Source organism: Saccostrea echinata, unplaced genomic scaffold (assembly GCF_033153115.1).
Source record: "Saccostrea echinata isolate AGI-Se365-2 ecotype Australia unplaced genomic scaffold, CSIRO_AGI_Sech_v1 ptg000029l, whole genome shotgun sequence".
In the NCBI taxonomy this organism is placed as follows: Eukaryota; Metazoa; Mollusca; class Bivalvia; order Ostreida; family Ostreidae; genus Saccostrea; species Saccostrea echinata.
This window is the reverse complement of record NW_026889778.1, coordinates 26,163,544-26,179,213: the sequence shown is the minus strand read 5'-3', so window position 1 is coordinate 26,179,213 and position 15,670 is coordinate 26,163,544.

Genomic DNA, 15,670 nt, shown 5'->3' with positions numbered 1-15,670 from the left:
ACTACTGACTGCATGTAAATGCAAATCCAGGGTCGTTCCAGACATATGTCTGTTCACGTATGAATTTACTTTCTCTAACTCTCTAAATGGAGGATAAGCAGATTGTGTCTGCCTTAATATTTGACAGCTCTGTCTCTCCAATTGGTCTGCTTTTCATATGAAAATGCTTGTATTTCTTATATCAATTTTTGAAAAACAAGAAATACAAGAAATTCAATGTCGCCTTAGATATGAAATCATTTAGCTGATTGACAATTTTGATAAGATTCAATTAGTTTAACTGTATATGTAATTATGTGTTAATTTTCAATCAAAATCCAAGTTATCTATAGTCAAATTATGAAAAAGGTAAATAGATAAAGTTCAAAATTTGAAAATGTTATGTCTAGGAAATTCAACATATATATATTTCTTTTGAATTAATTACGGATTCAAATACACTAGATGCAGCTATAAATCTATTTTGAAAAAGCATAAAACATACATCGTAAATGTAACAATTTGAGTTATTAAATAAAATTGAAATGTACAGAATATATTTATTTGCTTTACACACACACACACACACACACTCTCTCTCTCTCTCTCTCTCTCTCTCTCTCTGGGTGTTGAGCTATTAAGTCCAGGTTCTTTCAAGTCCCAGCAAATTACTGAGTAAAAGTCCCGAAGATATTAAACTTTTTTCAAATACAATATATATATATATATATATATATATATATATATATATATATATATATATATATATATATATAACAATTAAAGGTGATGGAGGTTAGTGGAAGGTTCTAGTTTAAGTCTTGAACATATAAGTAATTGTTGTCAGAAACTAAAAACAAGCGGTCAGCTGATAGGGTAGAGAGAGTATTTTGTCTAAACTACCTTCTGACTCCTGAGCCTGTCTCCATAGATGAACTCGAGAGACGTAATTAAGAGCCAGACCTGAACTTAAACTTATAAAGGATCCACTGAAAGATTTTGCAATGAAGGACGGTACTCTTGCATTGAGTGTTGATAATTACACTCCGTCCTCTACAAAATTTCCGGAATTGTACATGTATCCACCACATACTGTAAACTGAATTAATAACTTGCAATGAAAATAGCTAGCTTACTCACATGTGAGCTATAAATATGACTCAAAGACTCATGCTTAATTAAGCATTCCATAAAATGCATCCACGTGGAGTGAAGAAGTGTGAAACTGAACATATCCACACTCAAATATGCACTTTCCCTAAGTGGTATAATTCACCATATACATGTATTTTTAGTCTTGGAGTAATCTAGAAGCACCCAATACATTCAATAACCATTTTGAACATATTTTGAATAAATGAAAATTATGTTTCAATGTTTGCGTTTTTGGAGGATGTATTTCCTATGTGAATTCTGATTGAATATATGTCTTTTTTCAAGAAAGAAATTTTCTCCGGAAATTAATTTCTAATTACATGGGGAAGAATGTTTACCTACAGGGTTTGAGACATTTTAATGTAGAAATTAAAGATAATAAATTTATTACAAAGCTCTCTGTGTTTGAATGCATTGACTTTTACTGCAATAATTTTACCTGGATATAAAGTGTAGGACTTGTCAAAGAGAATAATATTTAGCTCACCTGAGCTGAAAGCTCAAGTGAGCTTTTCAGATCCCCCGTTGTCCGTCGTCCGTCCGTCCGTCTGCAAACTTTTCACATTTTCAACTTCTTCTTAAGAAACACTGGGCCAATTTTAACCAAACTTGGTACAAAGCATCCTTGAGTAACGAGGAGTTTAACATTTTAAAATCAAGGGCCAGTACCCTTCGAAGGGGAGATAATCAAGAAAATACAAAAATTGTGTGGGGTCATTCAAAAATCTTCTTCTCAAGAAACACTGGGCCAGAAAAGCTGAAACTTATGTGGAAGCATCCTGGGGTAGTGTAGATTCTAATGGTTCAAATCATGACCCCCGGAGGAAGGGCGGGGCCACAATAGGGAATCCAACTTTTACATTGAAATATGTATGAAAAAATCTTTAAAAATCTCCTCTCAAGAACCACTGGGCCAGAGAAGCTGAAACTTATGTGGAAGCATCCTTTGGTAGTGTAGATTCTAAGTTATTCAAATCATGACCCCTGGGAAGGGCGGGGCCACAATAAGTACTACAAGGGGGGGAGAGAAATCAGGTGAAAAACAGCAAGGCCAAAGTTACTCAGGTGAGAGTTGTGGCCCATGGGCCTCTTGGGTTTTTTTTTTTTGTTTTTTTGTTTTTTTTGTTTTTTTTTTTGTTTTTTTTTTTTTTTGGATAATCTGATTAACGGATTAGTAAGCTACCTTGATGTTAACCTATTTTGGGAAGTCAATTCAAAATAAATAAATAAATAAAATTACCGAAAATTGTCAAAGATTATATTCACATTTATATTTATATTAACTTTTGTATAACACTGGGACTTGGAAATGAAGCTAATTAAATCTTACGTTTAAATTTAATTCAATTTTAGAAAATTTAAGGATATTGTCAAAATTTCTTATATACACTGATTACTTACACAATCAATTGTTTATTTTATTTGTACGCTGATTACTTTTACACGTTTATGAGTGTTAAGCATTGTACATTTATAATGAAGATTTGCACTTATGTCGGCGCTCTTTTACTCTAGCTGCTATACGATTAATTATTCTTTATGAAATTGAACGCTTTGAAATCCATTATTTGTCTAAGCTGGCTTTCAATTTCTTGCATTATCAACTCATTTGTTACCAGTCTGTTTGGTTTAGATATTGTCCGTACGAAGAACATGTAGCGTATCAAATCAACGGAAGATAAAAATGGATTGAATAAGGGAATTAGACGGTAGAAAATTCGAAGTTATAACGTTGATCATAAAGTTAAGATATAGTTTACCATCAACGTCTATCTTTAGTAAAATATCTAAATAAGAAGCAGATGTGTCAAACTTCGCAGTGTCTTTTATTTCGAATGTTATTATGAATGGGGGAAAAGTTCAATTGATACAATGTCATTGATATAACTACAATTTTTGTAAATGTCGAATTGAAGGCGACAACAAAAGGCGTCTTCTTTTCAATGTGAAGTTAATAAATTCTGCTTCACAGCAATACAAATTAAGGTCTGCTAATAAATGGGCACAATTAGACCCATGAAAAATGCAACAGTTTGTTGGAAGATCTGATCTCCAAAGACTAAATAGATATTGAGAGTTAGGACTTAGAGCATCTATTTGTTGTCAACTTCACAGTTCTTCTGTGTAGAATATATTAGAATATGGGTTATACATAGTTTTTTGTGAATGAGAAATCACAAGATTTAGTGCAATTTAGAAGTTCCATTTTTATTGTTGTCAAAAAGTCAGCGCTTTAATTTATTATGAATAATGGTTGTGTAAAGATAAGTCGTCTGTTCTAATGTTTTGTATTTTTGAAAGTTCTTTAATATTAATCTACATATTGGTTATGGCGTTTTTTATTCAGATTGTCATTAAGGAGGAAATCCTGTCTTGATCCTGACTAGATAAAATATTCAAAGCATGTTTGCTTATATTTCTTATATACTTAGGTGTAAGGGGCTTACATGAATGCTTTTCATACTACTGTTCGTAGATTTCGTGGTGCATTCTTACCAACGAACGTTAATTTTGTAAACATTAAGAATCTTTGAATCTATCATATAAACGAGTAACCCACGAAAATAAGTTCCCACGAACAAGTAAAATTTTACTTGCCCACGAACATTAACCCCCCCCCCCCCGAATTAAAATGTATAGGCCATTATTTACACACTGAAATTTCTACGGATTTTTTTTTTTCGTTTACCCGATCATGACAAAGAGCACATGGCGGGTGTGACCGGTCGAAAGGGAATGTTTAGTCTTCCGTGGCACATGATCCCGTTTGAAGGTCTGTGTTTGCTCTGCCACCAATTTTTTTTTCAAACAATCAAAGATTTAAAGATTTTTTTCTATTAACATTAAAAATTAATAAATATGACTAAAATTTTAAATTTAAAATATATAAAATAAATATGATTTTACAAGCAAACTACAATCATGTTAGTTTTTGAAAGCTTCCAATTTAAGAACAAAGTTGAACAAAAAATCAATTAAAAAAATTTTCTGAAAACATTTTTGTTTTTGAATAATTTTGTATCTTTATATGACTACTTTACCATACGTTAAAACAAAAAAAAAAATAAATATATGAAGCATATTTAAAAACCCTTTAAAAATCTGAAAAATAGAGGAAATTCTGGTTAGCCATTATCTATTTTAGTTAAAATATTTATGTCAATTTGGTAGAAACATCTGGTAGGCGGTAAATGAAAACATTTTTTATGCGAAAAGGAAAAAAAATGTAACATTTTGAAATAGAGGTAGGCATCAGATTATTTGCAACGAGATATTTTTTTTATTCTTAATATTAAGGAAAAAGATAACGAACTTGACCTGATCTTGCTTCCAAAATAAAGAGTCAACTTTATTCTTTTTGTTACCATCACTTAGTGATATTGTCTTCTTGAATCTGGAAAATTTTTATTGATTTTTCAGATACAATAAATATGCAAAGAATCCCTCCTTAAGCGTTTTAATTAATCAGCTAACAACAATTATGTAAATAATTTTATTTACGTGTTGAATACTGTTTAATTTTCTTTTGTTTAAATGTAAATAAGTAAATTTTTTATTTTGTATTGTTTTAAAACTCAATACTTTGATTTTTCTTCATTTGCTGGAATTCCCCCATGCCTTGCAGGTGTCAGGTGCAAGTTGTGCATTTTTCCCTATTTCTTCAGTTTCGGCTACTTGTTACAAAACTTCAAAATTTTCCATGGACAAACCTTACACCTATGTATGCTATTAGCCAATCAGAAATGACCATCGTGGTCACGTGTCAGCGTTGGGTCATTCTCGCCCCATCTATGCGATATCGATAACAACAAAAAATTTGGCACACCTACCACCAACCCAGTCTCTCCTACCTTATTTTGCATTTATATATTTTTAATTTAACTGGCATATTTATTTTTGATATGCCATCTTTTTGCTGTATACTTACTTGGTTTTTTTTTTTTTTTGTTTGTTTGTTTGTTTGTTTGTTTTTTTTTTCTTTTTTTGCAAATATTGTTTATCTGTAAATTTAGGGGATCAGCATATTGATATGATTTGTATGAATACCTTTTGGTCTGATCCCCTATCATGTTTATGTATATATTTTTCTTCTTTCGTCATTTTTAATAAATGACATATTTCATCTCAACATTGGTGTTGATTTCATAAATCATAACTCAGCAAAACAGAGCTGCGGTGAGATTGTGTAGCATGAGGAAACATAAAATATATTTCAACAAAAAACAAAATAAATTAATCTTTGGTTTTGTTTACTAATAGAAGTAATTTTGAGTTACTTCATTGAATTGTTTTCTGACTACAAAAACCCTTTTCCTTTAAGTCAAGGCTGATTCAGGAATGTTCAAAGTACACGTAAAACCTTCAATGTAATGAAAATATATCTTCTACTATACATATCATATTGAATTAAAGTAATTATAAATATTTTTTTTCCTTTTAATCTTCGGACATGTACATTCACTGTATATTTAAAAATGCTAACTTTTTTTTATTCAAGGTGTACGAAAAAAGGTCAAATTGAAGTATATAGAAAAAAAAGAAGAAAGATAAATCTAATATATTATATATTAATATCAGAAAACCTTAACGTCATCATAAATAATGAAGTTCAATTAGACGAAAACTACTTTGTTCGTTTAATTTTTTTTTTAATTTTGAAAACGACCATTATTGTCTTCTACTTGTAGAGGATTTTTTAAATCTGATTTTGAATTTGAAAATTATACAAGGAAATATTACGCAAATATTTAAGTATGCAATGTTTCCTGGAGAATGTAATATATAGATATCATGTACTAAATAAATTGAACTAAATTCGAAATGCATATATAAATAAATACATTGCCTGCGCATACATAATCAGTAGTCCTCTATTTGTTCTACCCCCGGACATGTCAGTGGGTGTTATCGCTTATAATGCTTGAAAGCTCTGTTCAGTAAACCAAACCCAGCAATCGCTCTATAGGCCCGCGTCTACTTAATTGTTTGAGTGAGTGTATGTTTTTTTTACCTCCCTTTCGAGAATTTTTCACTCGTATAGAGACGACACCATATAGCGGTGAAGGGCTAAAAATTTAGACTGTTATACTCGGCACCCAGGGCCATCAAGCAGTTTGCTAATGCTTACCCTTATGTGGGGTATCGGGTTCTCAGGTTTTATCCGAATGACCCGCAACTTTCATATAAAAAAGCTAATTAGAGCTGGAAGAAGGAACAGTGGCTACCTGTCTTTTATCGACTAAGATCTGTGGCGGCCAAGACTTGAAACCACGACCTTCTAACCATGGAAGGTCCGCTTATGAAATTAGGGTGTGCGTTCGGCGTTCACCCTCGGGCCACCCGAGGTGCGTTTTGGGTTCCCTCTATATGCGTTTGGGTTCATATTAGGTGACCTGGAGCGAATACGGAAGCAAACCCTGTGTTTTTCTATATAGATTAACTATTTCACGTTTCTTATTAATATTGATTTATGTTTTTTTGTTACATGCATGAATTTTTCACTCACATGAGGCGTCACTAAATACAAAAGAAGGGCTCATATCCCGCACAAGATGAAACTGTGCCATTTGTTTAACTGTATGTCTTTCGCCTTTCACTTTCGTATCTTTTTGCCTTCACCATACACTTTGCATCTACGTTTTAAAGGCGAAAATGTGAAATTCTACTTGGTCTGATTGAAATAAAATATTATTCTGCATTTCCTTATTTTATTAAATCACAAATGAACGAAAAGTATTTCATACGACCTTGCTTCTGACTCCAAAACAACGATGTTTATCTACTTAACTTAATACATCTACGGTTTTTGTGTCTCACTTTTCATGTTTCACCTTGAAAATTGGAATCTGAACTGTTGTTTATTCTTGCAATTTGACGTGAAATTAAAATGTGATTTGAAACCGCTTTAACTGATACTTGATTTGAAAAGGGCCAGTGAATCTTTTTCCGAAAAGGCCAACTATTATGAAAAAGGCGACAATAATCTGTCACATGACCAAGAAATTCTATCCTTTTTATGGATGTCAAAAAGATTGTATTTAAATTCTCATCGTTCATTTTCTTTATGTTTGTATTTTTTTAAACATAAAAAGAATCTGCCATGCATTCCAAATGATGCAGACTGCTTTATTTATAAAAGATGTTTCAGTATGTCTAAAAAATTGTCTCTCTTAATGAGCTACTTCCAGTATATCATTGTACAACACAAGAAAGTATTTGGACAAACATTCTTAATTTGTAATTACCTTCAAATGCAAACGGAAAATCATATAAAAGACTCTGACTCCCTATTGTGGTAACAAGGTAGCACCAGTGCCAATCAAATTATCAAATGTCCAATTAAATAATGCAAAATTTAAATACAGCTGGGATATGCCTTGGAGGAGTAAGCAACCCCCCCCCCTTTCAACTGGTAACACTCACTGTCTACCCCTTGTCATGGTCTGGCAAAGTCTGTACATAATTCAGTATATTGTGGATAGAAAGTGTGAAAATCAATATAACTATTTGTAATCCTACTTTTCTTGGAAAGATTCTTAAAATATGCGAAGACTTAATCTGAATTACTTATGTGAGTTCACAACATCTAAAGGGAACGTGGAGATTTTGAACAAATATCATTCTACTATACATGGGGATCCTTGGTTATAAGTGTGTACGTGTGACTTACTTTGACCCTATTGTTCTTGAAAGGATTTTCAAAAACAATTTACTACGTATTCCCATATCAAAATGTGAAGTCATTGTTCGTCCAAAGCACTAGCCAAAACAGATCTTGAACTGTACCTTTCTTTGACTTTTTTTCCTGAGTTCTTGGAATAAAAATATTTCATATTGACTGCAATCTCTCGAACATGGGAGATGACTAATCCTTGCAAACGTTTCTTTCTTTAAAATTTCTGATACATATCTATGTTAATTTGCAGAGGCATTGTGAGATACAAAAAAAGTCACCTTGGGCTGGTATTTGGACATTTTGCTTAACTTTCCACAATATATGTTTTTCATAAAAGCTGCTTTTGATAGTTATTACTTAAGGTGGTACGTAATATATAGGCCAATTTTTTTCTCCTCAAATTTAATTATGTTGAAATTATGTTGAAAGTATGAATTTTTTTCTAGGATAATAAATCTCTCTTTATATGTAATATGAAAGAAATTCAACCACACAATTTTTGCCCAAATAGTTTGAAATGTGGCCTATCAGACCTCTGTAAGAAGATTGAAAAATCAGACATTCGACCTGAGAATGTGCATTTTTTAAAATTTACCAATCGATGTATTGCTAACTCGTGTGGTGTTGTTTATAAATACAACCTTTTTGTTACGAAAATTCAGTAAAATATATTGATACCGGTATATATTTAAATAAAATGTCGATTAGAAAACAAATAGCCCGGGAATTAAAATTTTCTAAGTAAATATACTACGCTTAATAATAATAATAATAATGCTTTATTAGAGAAGGTAGCCCTATTAGTACAATGCACTATTCTTCCCCGGGGCCTTCTGAATTTCAAACAACATACATAATACGTTTAACTTTTTGTCCTCTAAAGAGAAAATGTATGACTAAAATTTATCAAAAATCAACAGAATAATTGAAATAAACCAAGATTAAAATGTGACAAAATGAGGAAAATTGAACCATCGGTTTCAGATATTTTTGGTGATTTTAATTAAATTGTAAAAGTTGTAAAAGTTGAAGATAACGAACAGTGATATATCTCAAAAAATCAATAAACAACACCAATGTGTGAAGAGGGTATAAAATATGAAACAGATGTGTCAGACTCTGAAGTGTCTTTTATTTCTAGTTCACTGGGATATTTCGAGTCGACTTACGAATGAAAAAAAAAACTATTGTTAATTGCTAAAACATCGTCGATATATCTAAATGTCGAATTGAAGGCCACAGCTAGTGTTTTCCTCTTCTTGTATAAAAGTTTTTGAATAAATTCTGCGTCATAGTATTATAAAAACAGGTCAGCTATTAAAGGAGCACAGTTAGTGCCAATCGATATTCCAACAGTTTGTTGGAAAACTTGGTCTCCGAAGATTACAAAATGTTGTCAATGAGGATCTCCAACATCCTTTTAATATCACCTTTAGAGTACTTGTGTGTTGAATCAGAGTGGTTTTCAACGAAGTAATTTTTGCTGTTGACAAATCACAAGATGTGAAAATTTCCGAGTTCCTTTTTTATTTAATAAGCAGTTGTCTTTTATATTAAAAGTCTAGATGAATTGTTGTATAAAGTGTAGAAAAGTGATTAGTTTTGATGTAATAGACTTTTGAAAAATTTGGTGATTTTAAAGTTTCTAAAAGTTCTTCCGAGTTTTTGAGTTTTGAATCCTATGCAAAAAAAAAAATCAAAAATCAGTAGATGATGTCACTATATTTGACCTTTGACCTCTTAACTTGACCTTGACCTTCACTGTACAAAAAGGATGGAGACTCTTTATACATATTTCCAAATATTAGGTGTCTTTTATACATGAATTAAAAGTTACTTTGTATTTTATAACAGACGGTCATATGCCATGTAGATGACATAAAGTATCCAAAATTAAGGTTCCCGAATGACCAAATATATATAGGATGTCTCTACTTTTTTTTTTTTACTAAATATGGCGAAAACATGTCGCAGCTTATTATTTTTTCTTACAAAGATCCTTGATTATTGACATTATAGTGGCATTATTCTTTTTTTTTTCTCATTGCAAAAATAGGATGACAGCTTCCTCTCTGATTCTTCGGATTATTATTTATCTTCTTTCTGGGCAACAAAAAGTGTACCAATGTTTTGTAATTATCCATCAGAGAAGATTATCATACTCACTGTTTAAATGTTTTATCTAAATAGAACCTTGGCACATTAAATATGTGTTTTCTTTTAGGCATACGGGGATACAAGACACAAATCTGACAGTTTTTGTTCAGTTCATTTCCTTTGTCAGAAATTTATGATCTTTTTTGGTGTAAAAATGTTCAGAATTTAGTTACAAAATCTTTCACTGTAAATGTGACATTTTTACTCATTGCTTTGCTCACAGCATCGAAAATTTTGTTGTTCCTACAGAATTAAATCTACCACTTTAGAGCAATCTATGCAGTTTTACTGCAAATCCCCTTCTCTACTTTTGAATCTCTTTGTCTATCTGAACAACCGTCACAGAAGCTCAATCGGTAGAGCGGTCGCTCCGTGATTGGAAGGTCGTGTGTTCGATTCACGGCAGCGACTGACCTAAGTCGATAAAAAATATAGCAACTGTTCCTTCGTCAAGTTCGCGGCACTTTGAAGTGAAAGTTGCCTGTCCTTCGGGTAAGACCTTAAAAACCAAGGTACCATGTCATGACAGGCGTTGGCACGATAAAGAATACTTACTTCTCAATGGTCCTGAGTAAAGGTCTTAATTTGAAGCCCTTCACCGGAATATGGTGAAGTCTCTATATGTGTAAAAAATTCTCGAACGGGACGTAAAACAACATGCAATTAATCAATCAATTTATTTGAACAAAAAAAAAAATAGTCTATTCAAGTATCATATTCATATCTCCCTGAGGGATTTTCAACATTTTTTAATTAAGCACAGTTTTTACACACGCCCTAATTTTATCTATTTTGCAGAAGCTATTTTTAAACAGTTTTCAGCTCAGTGGAGTGACCATGTTTACTTTAAAAGTGAAGTTCTTCGGAAAAACGGTAGGAAAAGGAATGGGGTTTTTTTTGTGAATATGAGCTCTTAACAGAAATTTTTCGATTGAGGAAATAATAAAATTAACAGCTTCTACATTTATTACGATAAAGCGTTTATTGCATTAGTTATTGAAGAACCCTTTTATTATTTAATATCAATCGGTAACAGAAAAATACGGCCCTGGGAATAATGTAAATTGAATCAAATATAACATTAAACACTGTATGTTATTCAGAAAAAAAGATGATTAATTCACCCTTTTAAAAAAATTACAGCATTTTTACAGCATAGTTATGAAAAATAAAATAAATGACATCTATGGTAGTTTCAAATGAATTATTTGAATTCCATGTAGGTGCTGTATTAAAGATAGAGAGGTATGATAAGTAGGTCACAGAAAAGAATTTTTGATTTCTATATACCCTACTGGAATTTTTATTTTATTATTTTTTGCATTTGTATTAGACAGAAAATACATATTTTTCTCACAAAACAATATATTTTCAACTAACAATTATATAACTTTAACAAGGAAACCATCAAAGATAATGGGACTTCTTGGCAATATAATTTCTCAACATAATTTTCCTTACTTTTTATGACAATGATCTATCAAATTTTCATTTAATTTGAACTAATCTGGAAACTACATTTTATAGAGTTTTTTAAGCTCTACTGGTCAGAGTCTGTCTGCCTATCTGTCTGTCTGCCCGTCTCTATCTGTAAACAATTTTTCAAAATGCCACACCTTCAATTTTGGTCTGATTTCAATATAACTCGACACACAAGTAGATTGTTATTGTTATAATTGTTTTTTTTATTTCGATGAGCGATGTTCCCATGGTTACCAAAATAGGAATTTCTGTGAAATACATTCGAAACTCTACTCCTCAAACATTTTTGGTCTGATTTCAATATAACTTGACAAGCAAGATACCTAATTCTTACATGAGTTTTTTTTAAATAATGATGTTGCCATGGTTACATAGAATAAAACTTTCTGTGAAATACTTTCAAAACGCAATTCCTCCTACAGTTGTGGTCTTATTTCAACATAACTTAGCACAAAAGTAGATTACACAAAGATACATTATTCTCTTTATCAGTTTTGATTTGGATGACTTGTGTTGCCTGGTTACTAAAAAAAAGAAATTTTTGTAAACTATTTTCAAAACACTATACCCTCCCGTACAGTTTTAGTCTGATTTTAATATAACTTGGCATGCACAGCAATGTTAAGGCTTCCCAAAGCTTTAAATGCTTTCAAAACATAACACTGCATTGCAAGGTCGGTTTTAATTTTTATTTGTTAGTTATGTACTTAAGTACGCCCGACTTATATAAAGAGTTCTCTTAGCTATATAAAACATTATTTGTTATGATATCACATGACTTCGTCGATCACGTGACGGTCATTTATAATTTTGAAGTGTTTAACATTAATCGCTTTGGCGCAGCTGATTAACACAATAACGAATCCTTGTGAACCCGAAATGCGCTTCAGAAAAGTTATAGTAATACTCTGGCACAAGATATTTCACAACGAATTCAACTTACCAACAAATTTAAGGGTATTTTCCTCTCAATATCGTCATCTGTATTAAAACAAAGCCATCAAACGTTTTTCCAAAGCAAGATTCAGTTAGATGAGAAACTCCTCTTACAGATTTCCACAAAAGATCTTAAATAAATCTTTATTAATCACCTGCACCAGGCTCTTTTATACACATATTATAAATTCTACCTCTATCCACGGGTATAAAAAATGGTAAATGTCAAACTTTTATTTTTCGTATACATTTTGAACACGCTGACTTTTAAACAAGAGTTATAAATTGAAGTTATCTAAAACATTCGGATATATAAGATTTTTTTAAAAAAAAGATTAAAACACTTTTTTACACTAGCTTTCTGATACTTAATATGCAGATTGAAATAAGGTGTAAAGCTTATGACACTCTCCCCATCATAACAGCTCAAGTTTGCGGTGACTTGATGTCAATTTCAATTATGACGTCATACATTTGTAGTTCAGAGAAGTGAAGGCACAGAGTACACTGCAATATTCTCTGGAAAGCCTGAACGTGCCTGCGTGCATATATACTACGATTAGATACATAATTCTATATCGGTTTTTGATTTGATGAATGGTGTTGCCATGATTACTAAAAAAGAGAATTTTTTCTAAAATTCTTTCAAAAAGTTTACAGTTTTAGTCTGATTGCCATTAATCTTGCCTCAAAAAGAGATCTAACCAAGGATCATTATTCTGTTTATTACTGTTGCAAAGTTTCAAGTGTAAGTGCTACTTTTCTCTTCCTTTTGTTATCAGTACAAACCAGTACAGCTACAGATTTGTTAGAGACTTCTGCTTATACATTACTTCTGAGATATAAATCGATTTAAAAAATATAGCTAGAATTATATTTGTTTAACATTTTTTATGTATACTATCTGAATCTTCAGTAATACTTGAACAGATAACAAACAAAAGTTGTAATCCTGGGATTACCTAAATCCAAAATCTGGGTTTAAGAGACAGAGGGAAAGTAGAAAATAGGTACTTACACAATGTTGAAGAAGGATCAATAAACATAATATTGTCCAGAAAAAAGTCACTGGTATACTCTGTCTATTACAGACGGCCATATTAATGTCCAATTCTTAAATTTCCAGACGATGTGGATGGGCAAATACAAATGTACTCCTTGTGAAGGAATACGTTTAAAGACAACAATGCTATAGTATATGAATCATGAGACGAAAGTGGGTATTAACGTAGAACGTTACACATTGCAAACGTTTTACCTTTTAAAAGCTTGGCGAAAATTTTATTTCATGTTTCAATCGGGCACGAAAAGGTGTTGTTAAATTATAGTTTGCATGAAACTAATATTATTGAATTGATATTCACAACTGTGATTTATTCAATTAAAAATTAAGTTCATTTCATTTTTATTCTTTTGATCAATATTTTTAATTCCAAATAGACAGTCTGTACGAACATGATAATATAAACATAACTGAAGAACAATGAATAAATTAATTAAATTTATTTATAAGATGCTTATTTTAAGAACAGTGAATAAATAAATTAAATTTACTTATAATATGATTCTCATAAAGTGACCGTAAACTTGCATATATGCAGTTTATGTTTAAAAATAATAAATGCCGTGAAATTAAGGAATGAAATACATGGATATTACGAACAGTATTCAAGCTCAAAAGTCAACTCAAGCAATACAAATCAGGAGCAGAGCAAATGTAAAAGATAAAAATAACGAACAGTGATCGATCTAAAAAATCCATAAACAATAGAAATATGTAAGGAGGGCATACAACACAGACCCCTGGAAATTCCAGAGGTGGGATCAGGTGCCGAGGAGGAGTGAGCATCCCCTGTTGACCGGTCACACCCGCCGTGAGTCCTATGTATTGATCAAGTAGACGGAACTATCCGTAGTCAATTCAGTAAAAAACAAAGGCCTAACAATTAGTTTGAAATAAGTCAGCCAAAATACGACCTAATGATAAGTTATATTTGCTAACAAGGTCATTATAACGACCATATAATTAACGAAATGCTGACTTTAAACGAGGCTTTTAGCATCAACTTATCCGTGAGTAGCATGCCTCGCTTTAAAAATTGATCGTACTCAGAGCAAGCTCTTGAGTAGCAAATTAGTTGGGAGACATAAACACCATATGCAGGTGATAGCAGAATACTACTACATAAATAAGAAGAGTTGACGATGGAAAAGCTAGTTATCTCGTTTGTCATAGAATTTAGACGTTAATTGGCCTTTATCGTCAGTTGTACACACAAATATGAACAGATGTGTCAGACTCTGAGGTGTCTTTTATTTCTAGTTCACTGGACTTACGAATGAAAAAAAAAAACTATTGTTAATTGCTAAAACATCGTCGATATATCTAAATGTCGAATTGAAGGCCACAGCTAGTGTTTTCCTCTTCTCGTGTAGAAGGTTTTGAATAAATTCTGCGTCATAAGAATATAAAAAGGTCAGCTAATAAAGGAGCACAATTAGTGCCAATCGATATTCCAACAGTTTGTTGGAAAACTTGGTCTCCAAAGACTACATAAATGTTGTCAATGAGGATCTTTAGCATCATTTTAATATCACCTTCAGAGTACCTGTGTGTACAATTAGAGTGGTTTTAACGAAGGAATTTTACTGATGTCCAATCACAGTTTTCTATGATATGAAAAAGTTTAGATTTTAATTTATCGTGAGGAATTGTTGTATAAAGTTTAGAAAAGTCGTAAGTTTTGATGTTGTAGACTTTTGGACAATTTGGTGATTTTAAAGTTTCTAAAATGTCTTTCGAGTTTTTGAGGATCCACATCTGATTTACGCCACTTCTAGAATAAGCTGTAGCACAATACGTAAGAACTTTCTCCTTTAGGTCTCAGTGTGTAAAAATAGGTACATATTCCTCTGATTTCTTGCCTGTCACAGCAGGAGTGCCCCAGGGATCTATCTTAGGTCCCCTATTATTTTTATTGTATATAAATGATCTCCCTTTACATGTAAATAGAACAGATATTGATATGTTTGCTGATGATGCAACCTTACATACACATCATAAAAATGTAGAAGGTATTGAGAATGCCCTTAACTTTGATTTGTGTGAGATTGAAAATTGGTGTTCCAAAAATCAAATGGAGTTGAATACCAATAAGACAAAATGTATGCTTATGGGAACTCAACATAGAAAATCAAAGATAAATTCTCCTGAATTAAATTTATATGCTTCAAACAAATTAATTTAAAATGTTGAATCTGAAAAACTCTTGGGAGTATATATTG